This window comes from Triticum urartu, chromosome 7, assembly GCF_003073215.2.
Source record: "Triticum urartu cultivar G1812 chromosome 7, Tu2.1, whole genome shotgun sequence".
Classification (NCBI taxonomy): Eukaryota; Viridiplantae; Streptophyta; class Magnoliopsida; order Poales; family Poaceae; genus Triticum; species Triticum urartu.
The window spans coordinates 84,104,456-84,130,881 of NC_053028.1; positions in this window are offsets into that span (position 1 = coordinate 84,104,456).

Sequence of the window (26,426 nt, forward strand, 5' to 3'; positions counted from 1 at the left end):
CGCCTGTCGAAGAAACATATGATCTTAATCCTTTATTTATTGAAGAACCTCCAGACCTCGATAACCCGACACCTTTAGTAAAGGTAAATTCTCTCTATAGATATGATAAAGTTGTAATCCCATTTACTAAGATTGCTAGCCCATGCTTAGATGAGTTTGATAAATTTATGGCTAAGCAAGAAGACTTTAATGCTTATTTTGGTAGACAATTAAAATACAATTCAAATATGCTTGGACACTTGGGTGATTATATGGATAATATTAGAGGTGAACTTAACTTGTTAGCAAACATGCTTCTATGGTTACCACTCAAGTAGAACAAGTACTTAAAGCTCAAAAAGAATTGCTCAATGAAATGAATAGTAAGAAAAATGATTATGCTGTTAGAGTGGCTACTAGAACTGGTAGAATGACTCAGGAACCTTTGTATCCTGTAGGCCACCCTAAGAGAATTGAGCAAGATTCTCAGAGAAATAAAATTGATGCACCTAGTTCTTCTAAAAGGAAGAAGAAGAAGAAGAATGGTAGAACTGTGCAAACTTCTAGTGAACCTATTGCTGAACCACCTGATAATCCAAATGATATTTCTATTTCTGATGCTGAAACACAATCTGGCAATGAACATGAACCTAGCGATAATGTTAATACTAATGTTCATGATGATGCTCAACCTAGTGATGATAATGATGTAGAAACTGAACCTGCTATTGATCTTGATAACCCACAATCAAAGAATCAACGTTATGATAAGAAAGACTTTGTTGCTAGGAAACATGGTAAAGAAAGAGAGCCTTGGGTTCAGAAACCCATGCCTTTTTCTCCCAAACCATCCAAGAAAAAGGATGATGAGGATTTTGAGCGTTTTGCTGAAATGATTAGACCTATCTTTTTGCGTATGCGATTGACTGATATGCGCAAAATGAATCCTTATGCTAAGTACATGAAAGATATTGTTACAAATAAAAGAAAGATACCGGAAGCTGAAATTTCCACCATTCTAGCTAATTATACTTTTAAGGGTGGAATAGCAAAGAAACTTGGAGATCCAGGAGTACCCACTATACCATACTCTATTAAAAGAAACTATGTTAAAACTGCTTTATGTGATCTTGGAGCCGGTGTTAGTGTTATGCCTCGCTCTTTATATCGTAGACTTGACTTGAATAAGTTGACACCTACCGAAATATCTTTGCAAATGGCTGATAAATCAACGGCTATACCTGTCGGTATTTGTGAGGATGTGCCTGTTGTGGTTGCAAACGTTACTATTTTAACGGACTTTGTTATTCTTGATATTCCCGAGGACGATAGTATGTCTATTATTCTTGGAAGACCTTTTCTTAATACTGCAGGGGCTGTTATTGATTGCAACAAAGGCAATGTCACTTTTCATGTTAATGGTAATGAGCATACTGTACACTTTCCGAGGAAACAACCTCAAGTTCATAGTATCAATTCTATCGGAAAAATTCCATCGATTATATTTGGAGATTTTGAATTTCCTCTTCCTACTGTTAAGAAGAAATATGATATACTTATTATTGGGGATGTGCATATCCCCGTTGAGGTAACCTAGTGTTATTCGAAATTTCTCTGGTTTCATGTTAATCGGAATGAGTTTGTTAACAAGACTTGATCAACCTTGTTAGTGGATTCCTTTTGATGATCGTGAGATGGATGAAACTGGAAGCACAACCTTCTGTACCCTCTCTATACTTTCTGATTATTTAGTTGAAATAAAGTAAAAATAAATAATTTTCTGTCTGTTATCGGGTTATCCGTGCAATATAAAAATACCTCAAAAATAAAAGTTCTCCAAATGCCCTGAAAATTAAATATGATTTTTTCTAGAATATTTGAGGATTTATGGAACAAAGAAAACACCAGGGGGGCCAACCACCTTGCCACGAGGGTGGAGGGAGCGCCTACCCCCCTAGGGCGCGCCCCCTGCCTCGTGGGCCCACGGTGGCCCTCCTCCACTTATTCCTGCACCCATCCTCTTCTTCTTCCTCCCACAAACACGAAAAACCAACTCAAGCACTGGTTCTAGCCCTCTTTGTTATAATTTTCGATCTCCTTGCTCAAAGCACCTCTCACAAAACTGCTTGGGGAGATTGTTCCTTGGTATGTGACTCCTCCATTGGTCCAATTAAGTTTTTGTTCTAGTGCTTTATTCATTGCAAATTTTTGCTGCTTAGGTGACCCTGTTCTTGAGCTTGCATGTCAAATTTATATGGTCAAAAGTAGTTTTGATGCATGATATAGGCTCTAGGCACTTGTAGGAGTAGTTGCTATCAATATTATTGAGTTTGGTTTACTTTTATTTTGAAGTTACTAAAAATTTTCAGAATTTTTCAGAGGAAGAAAATGTTTAGGAAAATGTTCCAAGGTGGTTCTTCAAAGAAGCAAGGACCCAGGCTTGCAATGCGTGATGCTGACGAAGAGCCACCAAGAGACGCTCCAGTGCGTCCTTGTGAGTGACCTTCTGAAAATTTTATGGATCGAGCGGGAATAAAAGAAGAATTCAACGCATATTTGCATAACGCTGATCTTGTGAGCTTCGAGGAAGAGAAGTGTAGTCAGTATCATAACCTCACTAGTTCCTTTGTGGGGAGGTTTGAATTTTCCACTTCACGTAACTCTCCAACTGTCCTGTTTGATCTTTATGATAAATCTTATACCATGGACTTAGAGGATTTTACCACTGCATGCAAACTTCCACAATGGGGTAGTGTTAGGGATCCCCCTAAATCTGAATTTAGAAACTTTCTTGCTAGTATAACTGTAGGGGAATCTAAAGATATAACGCAAGCTACCATAGGGAGCATTCACTTTCCTGCTATACATTATTTTGCTCTCTTCATAGGTAGGTGCATAAATGCTAAGGAAGAAGCATGTCACATGTGTGTCCCTGACCTTAGCATTCTCAGGAGTGCTGTGTCAGGAGACCAATCTTATCATTTGGGAGCCATTGTAGCTCGTAGGTTGCATCATAATAGAAATAATGGAGATTTCTTTGGAGGAATTTATGCAACCTGCGTAGCTAATTTTCTTGGTATAGATGTACGCGAAGATGATTGAATTACCTCCTGCCTATCTAGATTTTAATGCTATGGTTCACCACCATTTTGTCGAGAGGAACGAATCACGTCTCTAGTATCGACTAATCTTTGACAGACGACGTGCTGTCCATATTACTCTCCCTGCTCCTACTTTCTTTGATTATCAGGCAAGAGGAGAATATACTATTACCAGAGAGGAGGCAGATGAGTACGAGAGGAGAGCGGAGGCCGCTCATCGCCACACTGCAGCTCAGGAGGCGATAGCCGCTGCATCTCAGTACGACCCCAACTTTTACTACGGATATCAACCAGGCCAGCCGTGGCCATAGACCAACTTAGGCCAAAAGCCTAAGCTTGGGGGAGTACGTATTTCCCACCGACATTACATTTATGTTCACACACACTCATTGCTAGATGTCGGTGCTCATACTTTTTCATTGTATCATCCATGCTAGTTTATTTTCCTTTTTATGCTTTCTTCTTGTGTGTTTAATAAACCTTAAGAAAAACCCCAAAAAATAGTTGTAGCTTTTAATCAGTTTAATTTTCATGCTGTAGTAATAATTAAAAATAAAACCCAAAAATATTTCCCATTCTTCTTTTGCTTGTTGGGAGCTTTCCCGTGTAAATAGTTTTATTTTTTTCTTTCTTTGGGGGTCGATAGGAGAAGACCATAATTAAATTGTTGAAGTGACTCTTATATGCATTATTGTTGATCTGACAAAAGAGCCCATATTGCTTTGTCTTCTCCTGTTTATTGAATGCTCACAGATTCTAGCTTAGTCCAATGCACGTGCACTCTTATTATTATTCACATCGTTCGGTCGTGCAAGTGAAAGGCAATTATGATGATATATGATGGACTAACTGAGATAAGAAAAGCTGGTATGAACTCGACCTCTTTTGTTTTTGTAAATATGATGAGTTCATCGTTCTTGATTCAGCTTGTTATGAATAAACATGTTTGCAATGACAATTAGAGATCATAGTTGCTTGTGCCATGCTTGATTAGCTATGAGTTATAATGGTTTACCTTGCGTGTCAACATGCTATTAAAATGGTTATGATGTGGTATGATAGGGTGGTATCCTCCTCTGAATGATTTAAGTGACTTGAGTTGGCACATGTTCACGCATGTAGTTGAAACAAATCAACATAACCTTCACGATATTTATGTTCATGGTGGATTATATCCTACTCATGCTTGCATCCAATGTTTATTAATTTTAATGCATGTACATGGTTGTTGTCGCTCTCTAGTTGGCCGCTTCCCAGTCTTTTGCTAGCCTTCACCTGTACTAAGCGGGAATACTGCTTGTGCATCCAATCCCTTTAAACCCCAAAGTTATTCCAGATGAGTCCACTATACCTTCCTATATGTGGTATCTACCTACCGTTCCAAGTAAATTTGTATGTGCCAAACTCTAAACCTTAAAATAAATATCCTGTTTTGTATACTCGAATAGCTCATGTATCAACTAGGGCTGCCTATATCTTCCATGTTAGGCGGGTTATTCTCAAGAGGAGTGGACTCCGCTCCTCACTCACGAGATAAATGGCTGGTCACCGGGATGCCCAGTCCCATGCTTTATGCAAACTAAATCAAAAATAATTGCAAAATAAAACTCCCCCTGGGACCTGGTGTATGTTGGAGGCACTCATTGTTTCGAGCAAGCCATGGATTGATGTTTGTTGGTGGAGCGGGAGTATAAACTTTACCATTTTGTTTGGGAACCGCCTATAATGTGTGTAGCATGGAAGATATCGCCATCTCTTGGTTGTTATGTTGACAATGAAAGTATACCACTGTAAGTGCATCTAGTGCCACCCCTAGTTGGTTTTGGAGTATTGACGACAAACCTAGTTGAGGAACTAATGTGTTTGTGAGAATTGCAGGATAACACAGGTAGAAGTCCCTCATTGATTCGGTTTTACTACCAGAGATGACCCCTAAAAATGTATGAAGACATTGAAGCCAAAGGTGGTATATGAAGATATTCACATTGAAGACTATGACAAAAGAAGACACGTTATGAAGCCTATTGAGCTCGAAGACTTAGATCTTTCGTAGTTCTTTTTCTTTTGTGTTGAGTCATAGGAACCACCGTACTGTTAAGTGGGGTCCAGGAGAACCAGTTAGAATGACTGAAGTGATGCCTAATCCAAAAACCTATGTCTTCGAGTGAAGACAATGAGAGCGAATCTTGTCCAGAGCCGGACAAGTCATCTTTGCTTGTAGCCCAAGTAAAGTTGCCATGAGAGTTTGAAATCTGACCGTTGCGACACGTGTCAGTTCCTTAGTGACCCAGGGTCATTTCGGACAAATCAGGTTGGGTTGCCAAGTGGCTATAAATAGCCCACCCCCTACAACCATAAACGGTTGGCTGCTCAGATTTGAGTGCACGGCTTTTGTCGTTTGAGAGCAACCCACCTCGAAGCCTTTGAGAGAAAATTCCTAGCGAGGAGAAAAGCCCTAACCACCCAGAGCCAGAGAACATTGGGCATCACTTAAGTCTTCTTGTCTGTGTGATCTAAAGACTTATTACACTTGAGGACTATGAATCCTCCAGACGGTTAGGCGTCGCGTTCAGAGCATCCAAGAGACATTGTGGATTGCCAGTGAACGAAGTCTGTGAAGGTTTGGGAGTCTACCTTGAAGACTTAACAGAGTGATTGGGCGAGGACTATGTGACCTTAGCTCAAGGAGAATACGGTGAGGACTTGGTGTCCTGAGCTGCGTGTTCAGGACTGGGTGTCCGGGACTGTGTGTCCTAAGGTTTAAATATCTAGCCGCTCCAACCAGACGTACAGTTGTCACAGCAACTAGAACTGGTCCAACACGTCATTGTCTTCAACGAGTCACTGGTTTCATCTTCATTTCCATTTTTTTCTGTTACTCATTGTGAAGCCATTGCATGCTTGCTCTATCTTTTGTCTTCACAACGTGAATGTATGATCTGTTTGGCTTCATAACTTCTTCCTACCTGATCCTTATTACACTGCAGCTGTTTGTCTTTGTGCTTTCACTCTATTGAATACTTGACCATGGCTTGCCTAGTGTAATCTAACTTCCGCTGCATAGTAATAGGCAAAGTCTTCACTGTTTGTCCTCATAACTCCCACGTTTTGAAGACTTTCATAAAAATCGCCTATTCACCCCCCCTCTAGTCGATATAACGCACTTTCAATTGGTATCAGAGCAAGGTGCTCCCTTGTTCTGTGTGATTTGGTTTAACCACCTGGAGTTTTAGCTATGTCGACTGCAGGGATAATCAAAGTCTCCGCTGCGTGCCCCGTCTTCGATGGAACTGAATATCCCTACTGGAAGAATAATATGCGCATGCATCTTGAAGCCATTGACGTCGACCTATGGTATGTCGTCGAGAACGGTGTTCCCCAGGCTGGAGAAGGTGTCACTGCTGCTGATGTCAAGAAGTTCACTCAACTGGACTCTACTCCCAAAAATATCATCTATGGTCATCTGACAAAAGGACAGTATGGCCGTGTGAGTGCCTTGAAGACATCCAAGCTGGTATGGGACTGTCTCTCCAAGGTCAATGAAGGCGTCTCAACCCAGAGAGATCAAAGAATCAGTGTTCTTCGCAACCTCTTCAACCGCTTCAAGCAAAATGACAATGAGAATGTCCAGCACACATTTGACTGGCTCACTGACATCACAAATGAGCTTCAAGCCCTCGGCGCCACTGAGATCACCAAACATGAAGTCGTCAAGACGCTGCTGAGATCACTTGATAGTTCGTTTGACATCCTAGCCCTGATGATTCAAGAACGTCCTGATTTCAAGACACTCGATCCGTCTGACATACTTGAGAGGCTCAACACACATGAGTTTCAGCTTTCTAAGAAAAGAGATATCTACGGACCAAACTATGGGCGAACTCGTGCCTTGAAGGCAAAAGCTGTTTCCTCATCTGAAGAAGAATCTGATAGCAGTTCTGATGATCCTGAAGACATTGGAAGGGAACTTGCAATGCTAGTGAAGAAGTTCCAAAAATTCACTAAGAATAAAGGCTTCAGAAAATCTTCACGATCAAGCTCAAGGAATGATGAAGCTTCTGCTCATGACTACAAGAAGAAAACATGTCACAAGTGCAAGAAAACTGGACACTTCATCTCTGAGTGTCCACAGTGGGACAATGAGAACAGAAGGAAGAAGAAGAGCAAGGAATATGATTCTGACGACAAGAAGAAGAAGAAATACTCAAAGTCTTCTTCCAAGTCTTCCTCAAAGTCTTCATCACACAAGAAGAGCTCATCTAGCAAAGCACGTGCGTTTGTTGGCAAGGAAATGGATTCAGAGAAGGAGTCCGCTTCTGAGGAGGCAGAGGTGGAGTCTGAGGAGGAGTCTGATTCTGGCATTGCGAGTCTGGCTATAGCATACGTCGCCAAGTCCATCTTCAACACTGAAGACAATGACTGCATCACCGACACCGACGCAAATGACAAGAACGACTCCACTCCTACCTACTGCTTCATGGCACGCGGTGCCAAGGTAAACACACGCACTACTCGCTATCAAACATCTAGTGACGATGACTGACTGTGATTCAAAACCCAGCTACAGAACACTTGCTAAAATTGCAACTGAACAACAGAAAGCTATGGAACATATTCAAAAACTGTTAGACAGAAGCGATGATCTGTTGGGTGCTGAAATGACTCGATCTGAATCCTTAATTGAAGACATAAAAAATCTTCATGTTAAGTATCAGGAACTTGAAGATCGTCTTGATACTCTCTCAACAAATCATGAAAAGCTTTCCTATGATTATCTTCAAAGGAAGCAAGAACTTGAGAAATTGAGAGCGGCTCATGAAGATCTTCAAAAGGAAAACGAGTCACTTCGCGCCGAACAGATCAGTTCCGCTTAGGAAGGATTTGAACCACCATGTCTTAAATGCATTGAGCGTGATAATGCTACTTCTGTTGCTGAATGTTCCACTGCTACTGCTGTTGCAATATCTTCAACTATTGATGTGGTAACTAACCCCTCTGCTGAGGATACCACTGCTATTGCTGATGAGAATGCTAGGTTGAAGACATTGCTTGAAACAGGGATGTACAAAAGTCTTAGAGGACATCAGACATTATGTGATGTCCTCAAGAAGCAGATTCTGAATTGAAACCCTAGGAAAGAGGGTGTTGGGTTCGCATGGAAAATAAATGCAGATGGCTCTTACTGGAAACCTGAGCAGTACCCCAAAAGCACATGGGTTGCTACAAAGGAACTTTCAGCAGATCCATCCAATTTATCTGGCTTCACTTGTGCTAACCCCATTATCATTGATGAATCCTTTGATGCAAACTATAAAATGTTTAAGAATCAGAACGGTGAAGTGTTTGCCAGGTACATTGGTACTAACTACAGGAATGGACCGCCTATGAAGAAGATCTGGGTCCGAAAAAGTGTCTGGAAAATCTTCCTGTGAATGTCTTCATGACACCTCACTTGAAGAAGACAAACCTCAGACCAAAGGCTTCATACGGTCCAAAGGCTTCATACAAACAGAGGACTCACCTGAGTCACACTAACGCAAATGTTTTGCAGGGAAACCATACTCAGGCATATGAATATGAGAGCGGTTCTTCGAACCATCATGTTCATATGACCAAAAATTATTCTGCTTATTCCTATGAGTATTATTGTCCACCTGCAAGACTATTTGCTAAGTCTTCAAAGCCAAAATTCTCAGATGCTGCACTTAGACTTGTTGCTTCTAAGCCACCCTTCAAGATGTGGGTGGTTAAGAAAGCTTAAATCTCTTTTGCAGGGAAAGGTCTCCAGCAGAAAAACAAAATCTTCTGACGCTATTGCTGGGGACCTTAAAAATCTTGTAGGGCGCAAGATAAAATGCCCGAATGGCATCATTATGTACCTCGTTCCTGAATCGCATGCTACTCTCCCTATTAGTCCTAATCTGGATCTAAGTTTTCATAACCCACTGGTTCGTCAAATGTTTTTGCTTCACAATTCTCTTCGTGAAGCCTATCCCCCTAACTGCACTGTAGGGTACGACACCAGCGCCTTCAAAGTCTTCAGAATGGATTATTGACAGTGGATGTGCAAATCACATGACTGGCAAAAGAAGCCTTCTTATGGACTCAACCTTACGTCCATCCGACAAGAGCCACATCACATTTGCTGACACTGGTAAAAGTAAGGTATTGGGTCTAGGTAGAGTTGCAATCTCAAAGGATCAACACATGGATAAAGTCATGCTTGTTGAATCCCTTGGCTTCAACTTAATGTCTGTCTCAATGCTTTGCGATTTGAACATGATCGTAATGTTTGGAAAATATCGTTGCCTAGTACTAATGGAATCTGACAAGTCTCTAATGTTTGAAGGGTATCGGAAAGATGATTTGTATGTGGTAGATTTCTCAGTAGGGCCACAACTTGCAGTATGTCTTCTTGCAAAAGCTTCAGAATGCTGGCTTTGGCATCGAAGGCTTGGGCATGCTGGCATGAGGAACCTCCACACCCTTGCGAAGAAGAAGCATGTCATAGGCATCGAGGGCGTCAAGTTCAAGAAAGATCACTTATGCGGTGCCTGTGAAGCAGGGAAGATGACAAGGGCAAAACATCCTTCGAAGACAATCATGACTACTACACAACCCTTCGAACTGCTCCACATGGATCTTTTCGGTCCCACTCACTACTCAACTTTTACTACTTCTGCTTGCCTCTATGGCTTCGTCATTATTGATGATTACTCTAGATATACTTGGGTGCACATAATCCTTTACAAGACTGAAGTGCAGGATGTCTTCAGACGCTTCGCCAATCGAGCTATGAACAATTTTGGCGCCAAGATAAAACACATCAGAAGTGACAATGGCACTGAATTCAAGAACACTGGCCTTGATACATATCTTGATACCTTGGGCATCACACATGAATTCTCAGCTCCGTACACGCCACAGCAGAATGGCGTCGTCGAACGCAAGAACAGAACACTCATTGAGATGGCCAGAACGATGCTAGATGAATACAAGACTCCAAGAAAATTCTGGACTGAAGCCATTAACACTGCATGCCATACAATCAATCGTGTTTATCTTCACAAGCTTCTGAACAAGACATCTTATGAACTCCTAACTGGCAAGAAGCCAAATGTCAGTTACTTAAGAGTATTTGGCTCAAGGTGCTGGATCAAGGACCCACACCACACCTCAAAGTTTGCACCAAAAGCACATGAGGGCTTTATGCTAGGATATGGAAAGGATTCGCACTCCTACAGAGTCTTCAACCTCTTTCATTACAAAGTTGTTGAAACAGTGGATGAGCGGTTCGATGAGACAAATGGTTCACAAAGAGAGCAACTGCCAAATGTGCTAGATGAAGTTCCAGCTAGTGAATCAATCAAGCTTATGGGAACTGGAGAGATTATACCTTCTGAAGCTCATCCTGAAGAAGAACTTATCATCTCAGCACCTGATCAACATGAAGACAATGCTCAGCCTGAAGACATTCCTCCCAACAACAACACAGATCAGCAAGAGCAAAGTCTTCGCCCTGTACATCCTCGTGTTGCCAATGAAGTGCAGATTGACAGAATAATTGACAGCATCAATGCACCTGGTCCACTCACTCGTTCAAGGGCAACTCAGCTAACAAATTTCTGTGGGCATTTCGCATTCGTATCAATATCATAACCCAAGAAAGTTGAAGAAGCCTTCATGGAACCTGAATGGATTCAAGCTATGCAAGAAGAGCTTCAACAGTTTGAGCTGAATAATGTATGGGAACTGGTCAAGCGTCCTGATCCACGGAAGCACAACATAATAGGCACCAAATGGATATACCGCAACAAGCAAGATGAGCATGGTCAAGTTGTCAGAAACAAAGCTCGTCTCGTTGCTCAAGGATATACTCAAGTGAAGGGCATTGACTTCGATGAAACATTTGCTCCTGTGGCAAGGCTTGAAGCCATACGCATACTGCTGGCCTATGCAAATCATCATAACATACTTCTATATCAAATGGATGTTAAAAGTGCCTTCCTCAATGGCAAGATTGAAGAAGAAGTGTATGTTGCACAACCACCTGGCTTTAAAATCCAAAACATCCTGACATGGTATACAAGCTCAACAAGGCACTGTATGGCCTCAAACAAGCCCCTAGGGCCTGGTATGACACACTCAAATACTTCCTGAAGAGCAAAGGCTTCATACCTAGTTCCCTAGATCCCACTCTTTTCACGAAGACATATGATGGTGAACTGTTTGTGTGCCAAATATATGTGGATGACATTATCTTCGGCTGCACCAATCAGAAGTACAGTGAAGAGTTTGGATATATGATGCAAGAGCAATATCAGATGTCCATGATGGGGGAACTGAAGTTCTTCCTTGGTCTTCAAATACGACAACAACGCAATGGCATTTTCATATCTCAAGAGAAGTATCTCAAAGATTGCCTGAAGAAGTTCGGTATGCAAGACTGCAAAGGCTTCACAACACCAATGCCAGCCAAACATCATCTAGGTCCTGACGACAATGGTAAAGAGTTCGATCAAAAGTTATACCGCTCCATGATTGGTTCTTTGCTTTATTTATGTGCATCTAGGCCAGATATTATGCTTAGTGTTTGCATGCGTGCTCGATTTCAAGCGGCACCAAAGGAGTCGCATCACTTAGCTGTGAAGCGAATTCTTCGATATTTGGCTCACACCCCAACTCTAGGATTATGGTATCCCAAGGGCTCAGAGTTTGATTTGGTTGGATTTTCGGATACTGATTATGCTGGTGACAAAGTTGATCGCAAGTCTACATCAGGCACATGTCACTTTTTGGGACGATCACTTGTATGTTGGTCTTTAAAGAAGCAGAACTGTGTATCTCTCTCCACTGCTGAATCTGAATACATTGCTGCTGGATCTTGCTGCGCTCAGCTTCTGTGGATGAAGCAAACACTCAAGGATTATGGCATTCATCTGAAGCAAGTACCACTTTACTGCGACAACGAAAGCGCTATCAAGATTGCCAACAACCCAGTTCAGCACTCGAAGACAAAGCACATTGAAATTCGTCATCACTTTCTCAGAGATCATGTTGTGAAGGAAGACATTGATATCATACACGTCAACACTGAAGAACAATTGGCAGATATCTTCACCAAGCCCTTGGATGAGAAGAGATTTTGCAAGTTACGGTGTGAGCTAAATATCTTGGAATCCTCAAATGTCCTGTGATCAGGCACACATCCTAACACTTATGCATATTGATGACTTAGAAGTGCAACACACAAAGTAAAGTATATCTTCAATCAATGAAGACATACATTCTAAGTGTGAATACATTAATGTGGAATTTGACTTCGGAGCGCCACGATAATTGTGCGCCGAGTCTGGGTCTAATACTTCCTATACGGTGGGTAACGCCACCACCAAACGTTCTAATTTTGAAGTGTTTCACTCATGGCGTTACCTTGCAATATCTTCACATTTGGTTTGGCTTCGAACTTAACATGTCTTCATGATTATCTTCACTACGTTGATTATATAGATATATACATACTAGTGTTCTGTCCTCTACAGCATTCACTTATAGCTATGTCTTCTTGGTTGAATCTTTTGAACTAAGTGAATGTGATCGGACCCCAATCTCTCTATGCTTTCTATCTCAAATTTTATCTCTCCAAGTCATATGCATTCTATTGAAACTGTCGAATGTCTTCACTACGTCCTTGTCAGCAGAAGATATAGAGACAACCATAAAGTCCGTTTTCAATGCTCATTCCTCCACATAAAATCCGGAGAAGTATGAACGACCGCCCGACAATCCAGGCGTGCGTGGGATGTGGAACTGCCCCCAAAATACCGCATGATGGCCACGTACTACTCAAATGCGAATCGCCAGGGGCACCTGAGTAATAGTGCAATGCCGCACCTACGCCTATAAATGCACACTTACCGCGGTCATTATCTCCTTCTTCCACCCTCGCTCGAACCCTAGTGCCACCGCTAGCTCTCGACGACGCCGGCGACGAAGCGCTTCGCTGCCGCAACTTCTCCGACGCCGTCCTCACGCCGACTGCGGACATCGTCCTCTCCGCCGTCGCCGTAGGTGTCTTCCGTCGCCAAGTTAGGGCATGGAGGACTGAACTGCTCGGCATCATCTCTCACTTCCGTCTAGCAGTTCCAAGTGTGGTAAATAAAACTTCTTTTTACAGCCTCCTTTGATCTCATGGTTCTGTCACTTTCTACCATAAGAAGTTTCTCTTCACATAAGATAGATCTCTCAATCTGCATCTCATAACATGCCTAGTATATTCACTTGTGCTTCATGAAGTAGTTAGATTCCTCACTTGTACTGATCTGTGGGTTAGTACAAATCTGGAACCAACTTCTTACCTATGAGTGAATGTCTTCGCACGATGAGGTCAATGTCTTCTAAACTGATTAATCTTCAAAACCTTCTGAGAATGCATATGACCTCTTCCCCTTCCCTCGCACCTTAATGCTATCACAGGTACATGTCCGTGGGAGAATCCTTCGGTTCTCATAGTCTGCATTCATTTGCAGAATTCCTACAGCATCACGTAAACTCTCCTGAAGCCAGTTCCTGTTGGTCCAGTAAAAGAAAGCCTTTGAAGCCTTTGAAAGTTTTGAAACCTTTCAAGTTAAAGTTTATGGCTTCAGAAGCAGCAGCAAGGAAAGGGGGCAGACAGAGACGTGAAGGAACTTCCAAAGATCTGCCTGAAGACCTGGCAGAAATGTATAAAACAGATCCTGAAGAGAACTATGGGCAGCTCAAGACTCGAATCCAATGGATTCGACGCTATTGGGCAGAACAATGGTTCAAATACCGCTTCGTCACCCAGGAGTATGCTGAGAAAAGTGCCATCAGAAGACCATGGGGGACATCCGTTTCAAGAATCTCATACCCAGGACCAGAGATGAAGCCATTGCTCAAGGCTTCTACCCATGCATGGTCCGAGGACCACAGCCTGATGATGCACATCCGTCGTCACTACTCTGGTGTCGTGACGACAATCTGTTCAAGCGCAACTTCCAGTTTGCTCAACAATCAGCGAAGCTGAACAAGAAGAAATTTGGGTTAGACTTCAACCCTGGTCCCTCCGCACCAAGGGCAGATGGCACACGCGACGCCGAACCCAATATCATCGGTCCGTTTGCCAACCTTGAAGGCCTCATCACCCACATCCTAGTCCAAGGGACTGCCGTGAATGACCCTCCAGCTGACTCTGAGTCTGATGAAGCTCCTGCTGTACCGAAGCCAAAGCAGTCGAAGAAGCCAAAAGCTTCAAAGCCGGCCCCTTCGTCAAAAATCTCAAGGGCGAAGCCATTGGCAACTGCACCTCCTGAAGTCAGTGTGCAGTCTGAAGACATATCCCGCATCTCCAAGCCCAGAAGGCCAAAGTGCCTCAGCCACACTCCGGAAAAGAGCTCACAGCTGCTGCCATTCTGCGCAGTGAAGCCATTGATCTATCAAGCGATTAAGATCTTGGAGATGACGCTCTAGAGCAGCTTATCAAAAGAAAAGAAGAAGCTGAAATCTTCAACAATTTGCCTCTTTTTGATGTCACCATCATCCACAACTTCATCGATGAATGGTTTGCCTCACCAGACATCAGCTTCGAAGATCTGCAGCTGCCCGTTGGCCTCAGCGTCGCCTTCCAAGGCGCAATTGCTTCAGAACTTGCCATTGCCCAGCGCATTGTTGAACTAAAGCAGAAAATTGATCATGAAAAGGCTCAGTTCAAGAAGCACATGGCCAGGCTCAGCGTGCAGGAAGTGAAGAGCTTCAAAACCATGTTGCATGACCTCAAGGAAAATTTTCTGAAAAAGCATGCAGAAGCTCAGGGCTCATGTGAGCGGATGAAGTCTTTGGCTGAACGATGCGTGCAAGCCTACAATGAGGCCGAAAAGCGCAAGGCACTTGGGCGTCCTGGCATCGACCCCAAGATGGCCGCAAAGAAAAAGAAGAAGACTGTTCCAGCTGAACCAGAGGCACCAAGGCAAGAAGCTGTTCCGATTGTCTTCCCAACCGCCACGACTGGCTCAAAGCCAAAGAGCCGGTCAACCGCTTCAGAGCTCAAAAAGACACGGAATGCAGAGGCTGAAGCTAGGAAGAGGAAACACTCTGAAGCCTCTCCTTCTGACCCCAGCAAGAAGAAGCGCAAGATCAAGAAAGCTCGGGCTGCTCCCATAGAGCCCTTGATGGTTGAACCCCTCTCTATGGTTCACCCCAATGCAGAAAGACAACTGACAGTTCATGAGCCTGCTCCCACAGAGGCTCCTGAAGCTGAAGATATTCCAGCAGCCAACCCCATAGCTACTGAAGACAATGTGCAAGATGATCCAGCCCTTCCTCAGCTTGAAACAAGCGAACTCATCAGCATTGGTCGTCCTCTGACGCCAATTGCACAAGATGCGTCATGGGCGGATCGCCCTCAAGAGGAAGAAGACATTGAGGCCCAGCCCACTCCAACCCCACAGGCGTCGTCTGCATTCCGCAGGCTTCGCAAAGGTCCAAGGCCTCAAGTCTATACTGAAGAAATTCTGGCTGCATCAGCCGAAGACAATGAAGAAGCACCACCAGAACCCACTCCCCCGCTCCATCAAGAAGCAGTTCTCTAGGAGAGCGTGCCTGAGTTTGTCCCTCCAACTACACAAGTGGCGGCTGAAAATGAGGCTGCCACAACACACACTGAAGCAAATGTGGAGCCCTCCCCACCAAAAGCTTCAGCAGACAGCGAAGCTACTGATCCAGACACTTCTGTTCCTGTGTCTGCTGCTGGTCCTCAATTTGATTATCATGTTGAGCACAGGCCTCATGTCTAGAAGCCAGTCCCAAGGCTTCCAAGGTTCCCAGGTCCTGCATCAGCACCTGGCTCCTTTGATATCAATAGCTTCAAGGCAGATAACACGTTCTTCAACAGCTCCAAGAACCCCTATTCAAGGGAAATGATTGTATCAGATAGGTTCTGGAGCTATCCTCAGCGCAGCTACTACTCAAGCATCCTATACAACCAAGGTCGCATCTTCGCGCACAAGCGCCTTGAGGTTGAAGCCATTGCTGGTCTGCCATGTCTAGAAGAAGCTTTGGATTGCTTTAAGCAAGTGGGTCTGCTGCAGTTTGTCATTGATGAAGAGCACTGGAATGAAGAGCTTCTGCTTCAGTTCTATGCCACCCTCCATATTAAAGGATACAACAGAGATCCGAAGACTTGGATCCTGGAGTGGATGACCGGCAACGTCCATCATGAAGCCAATGCATTTGATATCATTGAGCTCACCGGCCTGCCCACTCCTAGCGAATTCTTCGAGGAAGGCTGTCAACTACATGCTGAAGCTATTAAGAGCATATTCCAGAGGCCTGAACCAAATATGAGTCAGATGCTCTCAATGATGAAGCCATTGCCCCACGATGCTCCTTATCCAACAGAGTTCTTCGTTGAGACTTTGAGTTCCTGCCCAAGACCATATATCACATCATCCGGCAGACTCTCTGGCCTATTAAAGGGCACTCTCCAAATTCCAAGATCGAGGGTGCAATGAAGACTATGATATTCTGTATCCTTCATGGCAAATGCTTCAACGCACAGGATTTCTTCATACGCCAACTTGCAGCGTCAGGCTCAGATTTATTTGGTTTGAAGTTCTATGCTCCTTGGGTGATGAGGCTGATCAAACTGCACTCTGCGATCTCGTATCAGCCCTCAGCCCGAAATCATCGGATCTTCTTGCCAGATGTGGATACCTCAGTTGAAGCTATATATCCAGAGCCTGCCAAGCAACCATTGAGTCTTCAGAATGTAGAACACCAGAGCTTCACTCAGAACGATGAAGGTGTTGAAGCCATCTCCAGGGTGTATCCTTTGGCTGGCACTACACGTGCTCCACACCCTGCTTCAACTGAAGCCACTGATAATGCAACTGCTTCAAGACCCAAGAAGCGCACTCGTGTTCTCACTGACCGAGGGCTTCTTGTGGCCCTTCATCAAAAACAAGATAGGCATCACGACTGGCTAAAGCGTCAGATGAAAAGCCTCTTGGTGGATGTTAATCGTCTTCGAAATCTTGCCACCAAGAATGCCTTCGTCACTCATGAAACCTGTCGTCGTACATGGAAAGGGCTTTCAATGATATGTACTGAAGCTGAACTTGAAGAGGATGGCTTCACAGAGCGTTTCAAGTTTGACACCACACCTCCTAGAAGGGCTGTGATGCGAAACACACCATCACTTGAAGACTCTGAGTTTTCTTCATTTGCTGCCACAGTCACTGCCAGAATCATCGATGAAGAAGACGATGCTACATCACCGCCACCTGCTTCAGCACCTCCAAGCTCTTCTGCACCGCCAAACACCTCCAACGACCCTGCTGCTCCTGGGAACGAATAGACACTCTATGTCTTCAAACCTTGTTGGTCCTTGCTGACAAAAGGGGGAGAAGCATATGAGTTGATAGTCTTCAAGCGGGTCCATATGGGCGGGTGCTTTATGTTTTGTTATATTTTGCTTCGTGCTCACAACTCTCATTTTTGCTTCATTTGGTTCTTTGAGTTGTAACACTAAGACTCGATGGTCGTCTGCTACTTGTTTGCCACCCTGTTTTGCGAAGATAAATTCCGCATGTGCGACGATAAATTCCGCACTTATCTCATTCCGCAGACGTCCGTTTCCATTATGCATGTCATTATCTTCATATACCTTCACATGCATGGTGGATTGTCATCATAAGCTGAAGTGGATCTCCACAAGTACAACCTGCCATGTGCATTTGCATTCCAAAAGCAAATTAACTTATATGCACATCTTCAGGGGGAGCCCTTGCAACTTATGAAGACAATTCCTTATCCTTTACAATTTCACAGACTATATTCACCGTTGAAAACTTCAACTAGTTTGTCATCAATCACCAAAAAGGGGGAGATTGTAAGTGCATCTAGTGCCACCCCTAGTTGGTTTTGGAGTATTGACGACAAACCTAGTTGAGGGACTAATGTGTTTATGAGAATTGCAGGATAACACAGGTAGAAGTCCCTCATTGATTCAATTTTACTACCAGAGATGACCCCTAAAAATGTATGAAGACATTGAAGCCAAAGGTGGTATATGAAGATATTCACATTGAAGACTATGACAAAAGAAGACACGTTATGAAGCCTATGGAGCTCGAAGACTTAGATCTTTCATAGTTCTTTTTCTTTTGTGTTGAGTCATAGGAACCACCGTACTGTTAAGTGGGGTCCAGGAGAACCAGTCAGAATGACTGAAGTGATGCCTAATCCAAAAACCTATGTCTTCGAGTGAAGACAATGAGAGCGAATCTTGTCCAGAGCCGGACAAGTCAGCTTTGCTTGTAGCCCAAGTAAAGTTGCCATGAGAGTTTGAAATCTGACTGTTGCGACACATGTCAGTTCCTTAGTGACCGAGGGTCATTTAGACAAATCAGGTCGGGTTGCCAAGTGGCTATAAATAGCCCACCCCCTACAACCATAAACGGTTGGCTGCTCAGATTTGAGTGCACGGCTTTTGTTGTTTGAGAGCAACCCACCTCGAAGCCTTTGAGAGAAAATTCCTAGCGAGGAGAAAAGCCCTAACCACCCAGAGCCAGAGAACATTGGGCATCACTTAAGTCTTCTTGTCTGCGTGATCTGAAGACTTATTACACTTGAGGACTGTGAATCCTCCAGACGGTTAGGCGTCGTGTTCAGAGCATCCAAGAGACATTGTGGATTGCCAGTGAACGAAGTCTGTGAAGGTTTGGGAGTCTACCTTGAAGACTTACCAGAGTGATTGGGCGAGGACTATGTGACCTTAGCTCAAGGAGAATACGGTGAGGACTTGGTGTCCTGAGCTGCGTGTTCAGGACTGGGTGTCCGGGACTGTGTGTCCTAAGGTTTAAATACCTAGCCGCTCCAACTAGACGTATAGTTGTCACAGCAACTGGAACTGGTCCAACACATCATTGTCTTCAACGAGTCACTGGTTTCATCTTCATTTCCATTTTTTTTCTGTTACTCATTGTGAAGCCATTGCATGCTTGCTCTATCTTTTGTCTTCACAACGTGAATGTATGATCTGTTTGGCTTCATAACTTCTTCCTACCTGATCCTTATTACACTGCAGCTGTTTGTCTTTGTGCTTTCACTCTATTGAATACTTGACCATGGCTTGCCTAGTGTAATCTAACTTCCACTGCAGAGTAATAGGCAAAGTCTTCACTGTTTGTCCTCATAACTCCCACGTTTGAAGACTTTCATAAAAATCGCCTATTCACCCCCCCCCCCCTCTAGTCGATATAACGCACTTTCAATCACTCAAAATGTTAATTATCTCTATTTCAAAACCGAGCTCTGGCACCTCTACAAATCCCTGCTTCCCTCTGCGAAGGGCCTATCCATTTACTTTTATGTTGAGTCATCATCCTCTTATTAAAAAGCACCAGTTGGAGAGCACCGCTGTCATTTGCATTCATTACTGTTAATTTATATTGGGTGTGACTATGATTGGATCTCTTTTACCATGAATTACAATGTCTAGTCAGTCCTTGATCTTTAAAGGTGCTCTGCATTTATGTTTTGCGGTCTCAGAAAGGGCTAGCGAGATACCATCTTGTTATATCATATTATGATTGTTTTGAGAAAGTGTTGTCATCCGAGATTTATTATTATGGCTTGCTAGTTGATTATGCTATTGATATGGGTAATTATGAGATCTGAGAATTATTACAAATGTGGTTAGTTATAATCTTTGCTGAAAACTTGAATGCTAGCTTGACATATTTACAACAACAAGAGCAAACAGAGTTTGTAAAAGTTTTTCTTTATTTCTTTCGGTTTGTCAACTGAATTGCTTGAGGACAAGCAAGGGTTTAAGCTTGGGGGAGTTGATACGTCTCCGTCGTATCTACTTTTCCAAACACTTTTGCCCTTGTTTTGGACTCTAACTTGTATGATTTGAATGGAACTAACCCGGACTGACGCTGTTTTCAGCAGAATTGCCATGACGTTGTTTTATGTGCAGAAAACAAAAGTTCTCGGAATGACCTGAAACTCCACGGAATATCTTAAAATAAATAATAATAAAATCCTCGCCAAAGATGAAGACCAGGGGGCCCACACCCTGCTCACGAGGGTAGGGGGCACGCCCCCCTACCTCGTGGGCCCCTGTTGCGTCTCCGACTCCAACTCCACCTCCATATATTGAGTTTCGGGGAGAAAAAATAGGAGAGAAGATATCATCACGTTTTACGATACGGAGCCGCCGTCAAGCCCTAAAACCTCTCGGGAGGGCTGATCTGGAGTCCGTTCGGGGCTCCGGAGAGGGGAATCCGTCGCCCTCATCATCATCAACCATCCTACATCACCAATTTCATGATGCTCACCGCCGTGCGTGAGTAATTCCATCGTAGGCTTGCTGGACGGTGATGGGTTGGATGAGATTTATCATGTAATCGAGTTAGTTTTGTTAGGGTTTGATCCCTAGTATCCACTATGTTCTGAGATTAATGTTGCTATGACTTTGATATGCTTAATGCTTGTCACTAGGGCCCGAGTGCCATGATTTCAGATCTGAACCTATTATGTTTTCTTCAATATATGAGAGTTCTTGATCCTATGTTGCAAGTCTATAGTCACCAATTATGTGTTATGATCCGTTAACCCCGAAGCGACAATAATCGGGATACTTACCGGTGATGACCGTAGTTTGAGGAGTTCATGTATTCACTATGTGCTAATGCTTTGTTCCGGTTCTCTATTAAAAGGAGGCCTTAATATCCCTTAGTTTCCATTAGGACCCCGCTGCCACGGGAGGGTAGGACAAAAGATGTCATGCAAGTTTTTTTCCATAAGCACGTATGACTATATTCGGAATACATGCCTACATTACATTGATGAGCTGGAGCTAGTTCTGTGTCACCCTATGTTATGACTTTTACATGATGAACCACATCCGGCATAATTATCCATCATTGATCCGATGCCTATGAGCTTTTCCATATACTGGTTTACGCTTATTTACTTTCCTGTTGCTATTGTTACAATCACTACAAAATACCAAAAACATTACTTTGCTTTCGTTACTCTTTTGTTACCGTTACCATCACTATCATATTACTTTGCTACTAAACACTTTGCCGCAGATACTAAGTTTCCAGGTGTGTTTGAATTGACAACTTAGTTGCTAATACTTGAGAATATTCTTTGGCTCCCCTTGTGTCGAATCAATAAATTTGGGTTGAATACTCTACCCTCGAAAGCTGTTGCGATCCCCTATACTTGTGGGTCATCAATACCCAAGCTTAGGCTCTTTCCACTCCTTATTCCATAGTCCATCGAATCTTTACCCAAAACTTGAAAACTTCACAACACAAAACTTAACAGAAAACTCGTAAGCTCCGTTAGTATAAGAAAATAAATCACCACTTAGGTACTGTTGTTAACTCATTCTAAATTCATATTGGTGTAATATCTACTGTATTCCAACTTATCTATGGTTCATACCCTCCGATACTACTCATAGATTCATCAAAATAAGCAAACAACACATAGAAAACAGAATCTGTCAAAAACTGAACAGTCTGTAGTAATCTGTATCAAACGTATACTTATGAAACTCATAAAATTCTCAAATAAATTGTTGGGCGTGAGGAATTTGTCTATTAATCATCTGCAAAAATAATCAACCTAATCGCACTCTTCAGTAAAAAATGGCAGCAAATCTCGTGAGTGCTAAAGTTTCTTTTTTTACAGCAAGATCACAAAGACTTGACCCAAGTCTTCCCAAAGGTTCTACTTGGCAAAACACTAATTAAAAAATAAAACCACATCTAAGCAGAGTCTAGATGAATTATTTATTACTAAACAGGAACAAAAAGCAATGAACAAAAATAAAGTTGGGTTGCCTCCCAACAAGCGCTATCGTTTAACGCCCCTAGCTAGGCATGATGATTTCAATGATGCTCGCATAAAAGATAAGAATTGAAACATAAAGAGAGCATCATGAAGAATATGTCTAGAACATTTAAGTCTAACTCACTTCCTATGCATGGGGATTTTGTGAGCAAACAACTTATGGGAACAATAATCAACTAGCATAGGAAGGCAAAACAAGCATAACTTCAAAACTTTAAGCACATAGAGAGGAAACTTGATATTATTGCAATTCCTACAAGCATATAATCCTCCCTCATAATAATTTTCAGTAGCTACATGAATGAATTCAACAATATAACTATCACATAAAGCACTCTTTTCATGATCTACAAGCATAGAAATTTTATTACTCTCCACATAAGCAAAATTCTTCTCATTCAGAATAGTGGGAGTATCATAAGAAACTCGAATACTATAAATTGTTTCCATATTAAAAGAGTAATGTTTAGAAAAGGGGTAATCATAATCATGACAAGTTTATAAATATAATCAACATTAATTTTTATAGCATAAGTATCATCACAATAATCATCATAAGTAGCAACTTTGTTCTCATCATAATCAATTGAAACCTCTTCCAAGATAGTGGAATCATTACTAAATAAAGTCACGACCTCTCCAAATCCACTTTCATAATTATCACAATAAGATTCAACATCCTCCAAAATAGTGGGATCATTACTTCCTAAATTTTACACTCTTCCAAACCCACTTTCATCAATATAATCATCATAATTAGGAGGCATGCTATCATCATAACAAATTTGCATATCAAAACTTGGGAGGCTAGAAATATCATCTTCATTAAACATAGCATCCCCAAGCTTGGGAAAAACATTAATTGCAGCAAATATATTCTCAAACATGTCATTCTCATCAAACATAGCATCCCCAAGCTTGGGCCTTTTCATATCATAAGCATAATCACTCTCATCATTAATAGTATGGATATCACCAATAGTATAGCAATTATCATCATCACAATGAGTAATAGGGGCAACATCATTTGGGAGGGATACCTTTTCACCTTTACTTCTCCGTCTTTTCTTTTTCTTCTTCACATCATATGTGGGTTTAATCCTCTTTTTGGAGCTCCTTATTGATGAGATTGGTTGAATAGAAGGCTCCTCCTCGTTACCTGATTCATCATAAGAAATAATAGGAGGATATTGGGAAGCCTCTTCCCTTTCATTAGTATTCTCTCCATCCTCTATTTGTTTTCTTTTCTTAATGTAATTGGCAATATAAGGATTTTCAATGCAATTCGCCGCACAATACATAAAAGTTTCTTCTAGATCAATATCGAGGAATTTCTCAAGGTTATATTCTGGAATATGCTTAGTTATACGTTTCATTTCTTCATAACCCAAAAGAAAACTAAGTTCATTATGATGTGCAAGGGAAATCAAATCATCACAATTTTTGGACACGATACGATCATGAAACAATTTGCATTGGAGATTTAAATGACCATGTTCATTGCAAAGTTCACAAGTACGGTGAAGAAATTTTAAATTTTCAGCACAAACATCTCACCTCTCTTGCAACCATTTAGTTTCTAAATACTTATGCCTCTTGCAAAATATATCTTCCCTAATTGGTGTGTACTTGCAGGTTCTATATATTCCACAAAAGTTGACATGCTTATAAGAGACATTTTCATCATGACTAGTGCAATCATCATTAGTACTATATGGATATTCAAGGAGTTCATACTAACAACATTGCAATCATGCTCATCATTCAAAGATTTAGTGCCAAACATTTTATAGACTTCTTCTTCTAGCGCTTGAGCACAATTTTTCTTTCCATCATTCTCACGAAAGATATTAAAAAGATGAAGCGTATGAGGCAAACTCAATTCCATATTTTTTTGTAGTTTTCTTTTATAAACTAAACTAGTGCTAAAATACGAAACTAAAAGATTTGATTGCAAGATCTAAATATATACCTTCAAGCACTCACCTCCCCGGCAACGGCGCCAGAAAAGAGCTTGATGTCTACTACACAACCTTCTTCTTGTAGACATTGTTGGGCCTCCAAGTGCAGATGTTTGTAGGACAGTAGCAAAATTCCCTCAAGCGGATGACCTAAGGTTTATCAATCCGTGGGAGGCGTAGGATGAAGATGGTCTCTCTTAAGCAACCCTGCAACCAAATAACAAAGAGTCTCTTGTGTCCCCAACACACCCAATACAATGGTAAATTGTATAGGTCCACTAGTTCGGTGAAGAGGTGGTGATACAAGTGCAATATGGATGGTAGATATGGGTATTTTTAATCTGAAAATATAAAAATAGCAAGGTATAAAGCGATAAAAGTGAGTGTAAACGGTATTGCAATGCTAGGAAACAAGGCCTAGGGTTCATACTTTCACTAGTGCAAGTTCTCTCAACAATAATAACATAATTGAATCATATAACTATCCCTCAACATGCAACAAAGAGTCACTCCAAAGTCACTAATAGCGGAGAACAAACGAAGAGATTATGGTAGGGTACGAAACCACCTCAAAGTTATCCTTTCTGATCAATCTATTTAAGAGTCCGTAGTAAAATAACACGAAGCTATTCTTTCCGTTTAATCTATCATAGAGTTCGTACTAGAATAACACCTTAAGACACAAATCAACCAAAATCCTAATGTCGCCTAGATACTCTAATGTCACCTCAAGTATCCGTGGGTATGATTATATGATATGCATCATGCAATCTCAGATTCATCTATTCAACCAACAGAAAGAACTTCAAAGAGTGCCACAAAGTTTCTACCGGAGAGTCAAGACGAAAACGTGGGCCAACCCCTATGCATAAGTTCACGAAACTCGCAAGTTGATCACCAAAACATACATCAAGTGGATCACGTGATATCTCATTGTCACCATAGATAAGCACATGCAAGACATACATCAAGTGTTCTCAAATCCTTAAAGACTCAATCCGATAAGATAACTTCAAAGGGAAAACTCAATTCATCACAAGAGAGTAGAGGGGGAGAAACATCATAAGATCCAACTATAATAGCAAAGCTCGCGATACATCAAGATCATTCCGAATCAAGAACACAAGAGAGAGAGAGGGAGAGAGATCAAATACATAGCTACTGGTACATACCCTCAGCCCCGAGGGTGAACTACTCCCTCCTCGTCATGGAGAGCACCGGGATGATGAAGATGGCCACCGGAGAGGGATTCCCCCCTCCGGCAGGGTGCCGGAATGGGTCTAGATTGGTTTTCGGTGTCTACAGAGGCTTCTGGCGGCGGAACTCCAGATCTAGGTTTCTTTCTGGAAGTTTTGGGTTATATAAGAGGTGTTGGAGTCGGGGACAAGTCAGAGGGGTCCCAAGGCGGCCATGAGGCAGGGGGGCGCGCCCAGGGGGTAGGGCGTGTCCCCCCCCACCCTCGTGGTGGCCTCAGGACTCTTCTGGCCCATCTCCGATACTCCGTGGGCTTCTTCTGGTCCCAAAATGATCTCCGTGAAGTTTCAGGTTAATTGGACTCCGTTTGATTCTCCTTTTTTGTGATACTTAAAAACAAGGAAATAATAGAAACTGGCACTGGGCTCTAGGTTAATAGGTTAGTCCCAAAAAGCATATAAAATAGCATATAAATGCATATAAAACATCCAAGGTTGATAATATAATAGCATGGAACAAACAAAAATTATAGATACGTTGGAGACGTATCATAAACCACTAAAGCAAAAACTAACTGGACCAACGGAGGAGTCACATACCAAGCAACAATTACCATAATTATTAGAGGAATTACCAAAATAAAACTAAACAAAACATAAAATATTTTTGGGTTTTTTTGTTTATAGATCTGAAATAAAAGATTGCAAAAAAGTAGATCGGAAACTAATGTGATGCTAGTACTGTTGATTACTCCTTGTAGTTGATGCTAGTTGGTTTATCTAGTAGAAGATTATATTTTCAAATCCTTAATGATAATTAATACTCCCCTGATCCTGATCATAAATATGCTTTGTGAGTAGTTACGTTTGTTCCTGAGGACATGGGAGAAGTCTTGTTATAAGTAATCATGTGAATTTGGTATTTGTTTGATATTTTGATAAGATGTATGGTGTCTCTCCTCTAGTGGTGTTATGTGAATGTCAACTACATGACACGTCACCATTATTTGGGACTAGGGGAAGGCATTAGGAAGTAATAAGTAGATGATGGGTTGCTAGAGTAACACAAGCTTAAACCCTAGTTTATATGTTGCTTCGTAAGCGGTTGATTTGGATCCATATGTTTCATGCTATGGTTAGGTTTACCTTAATTCTTCTTTCATAGTTGCGGATGCTTGCGAGAGGGGTTAATAATAAGTGAGAGGCTTGTCCACGGAAGGGCGGCAACCAAGCACCGGTCCATCCACATATCAAATTATCAAAGTAAAGAACGTGAATCATATGAGCATGATGAAAAC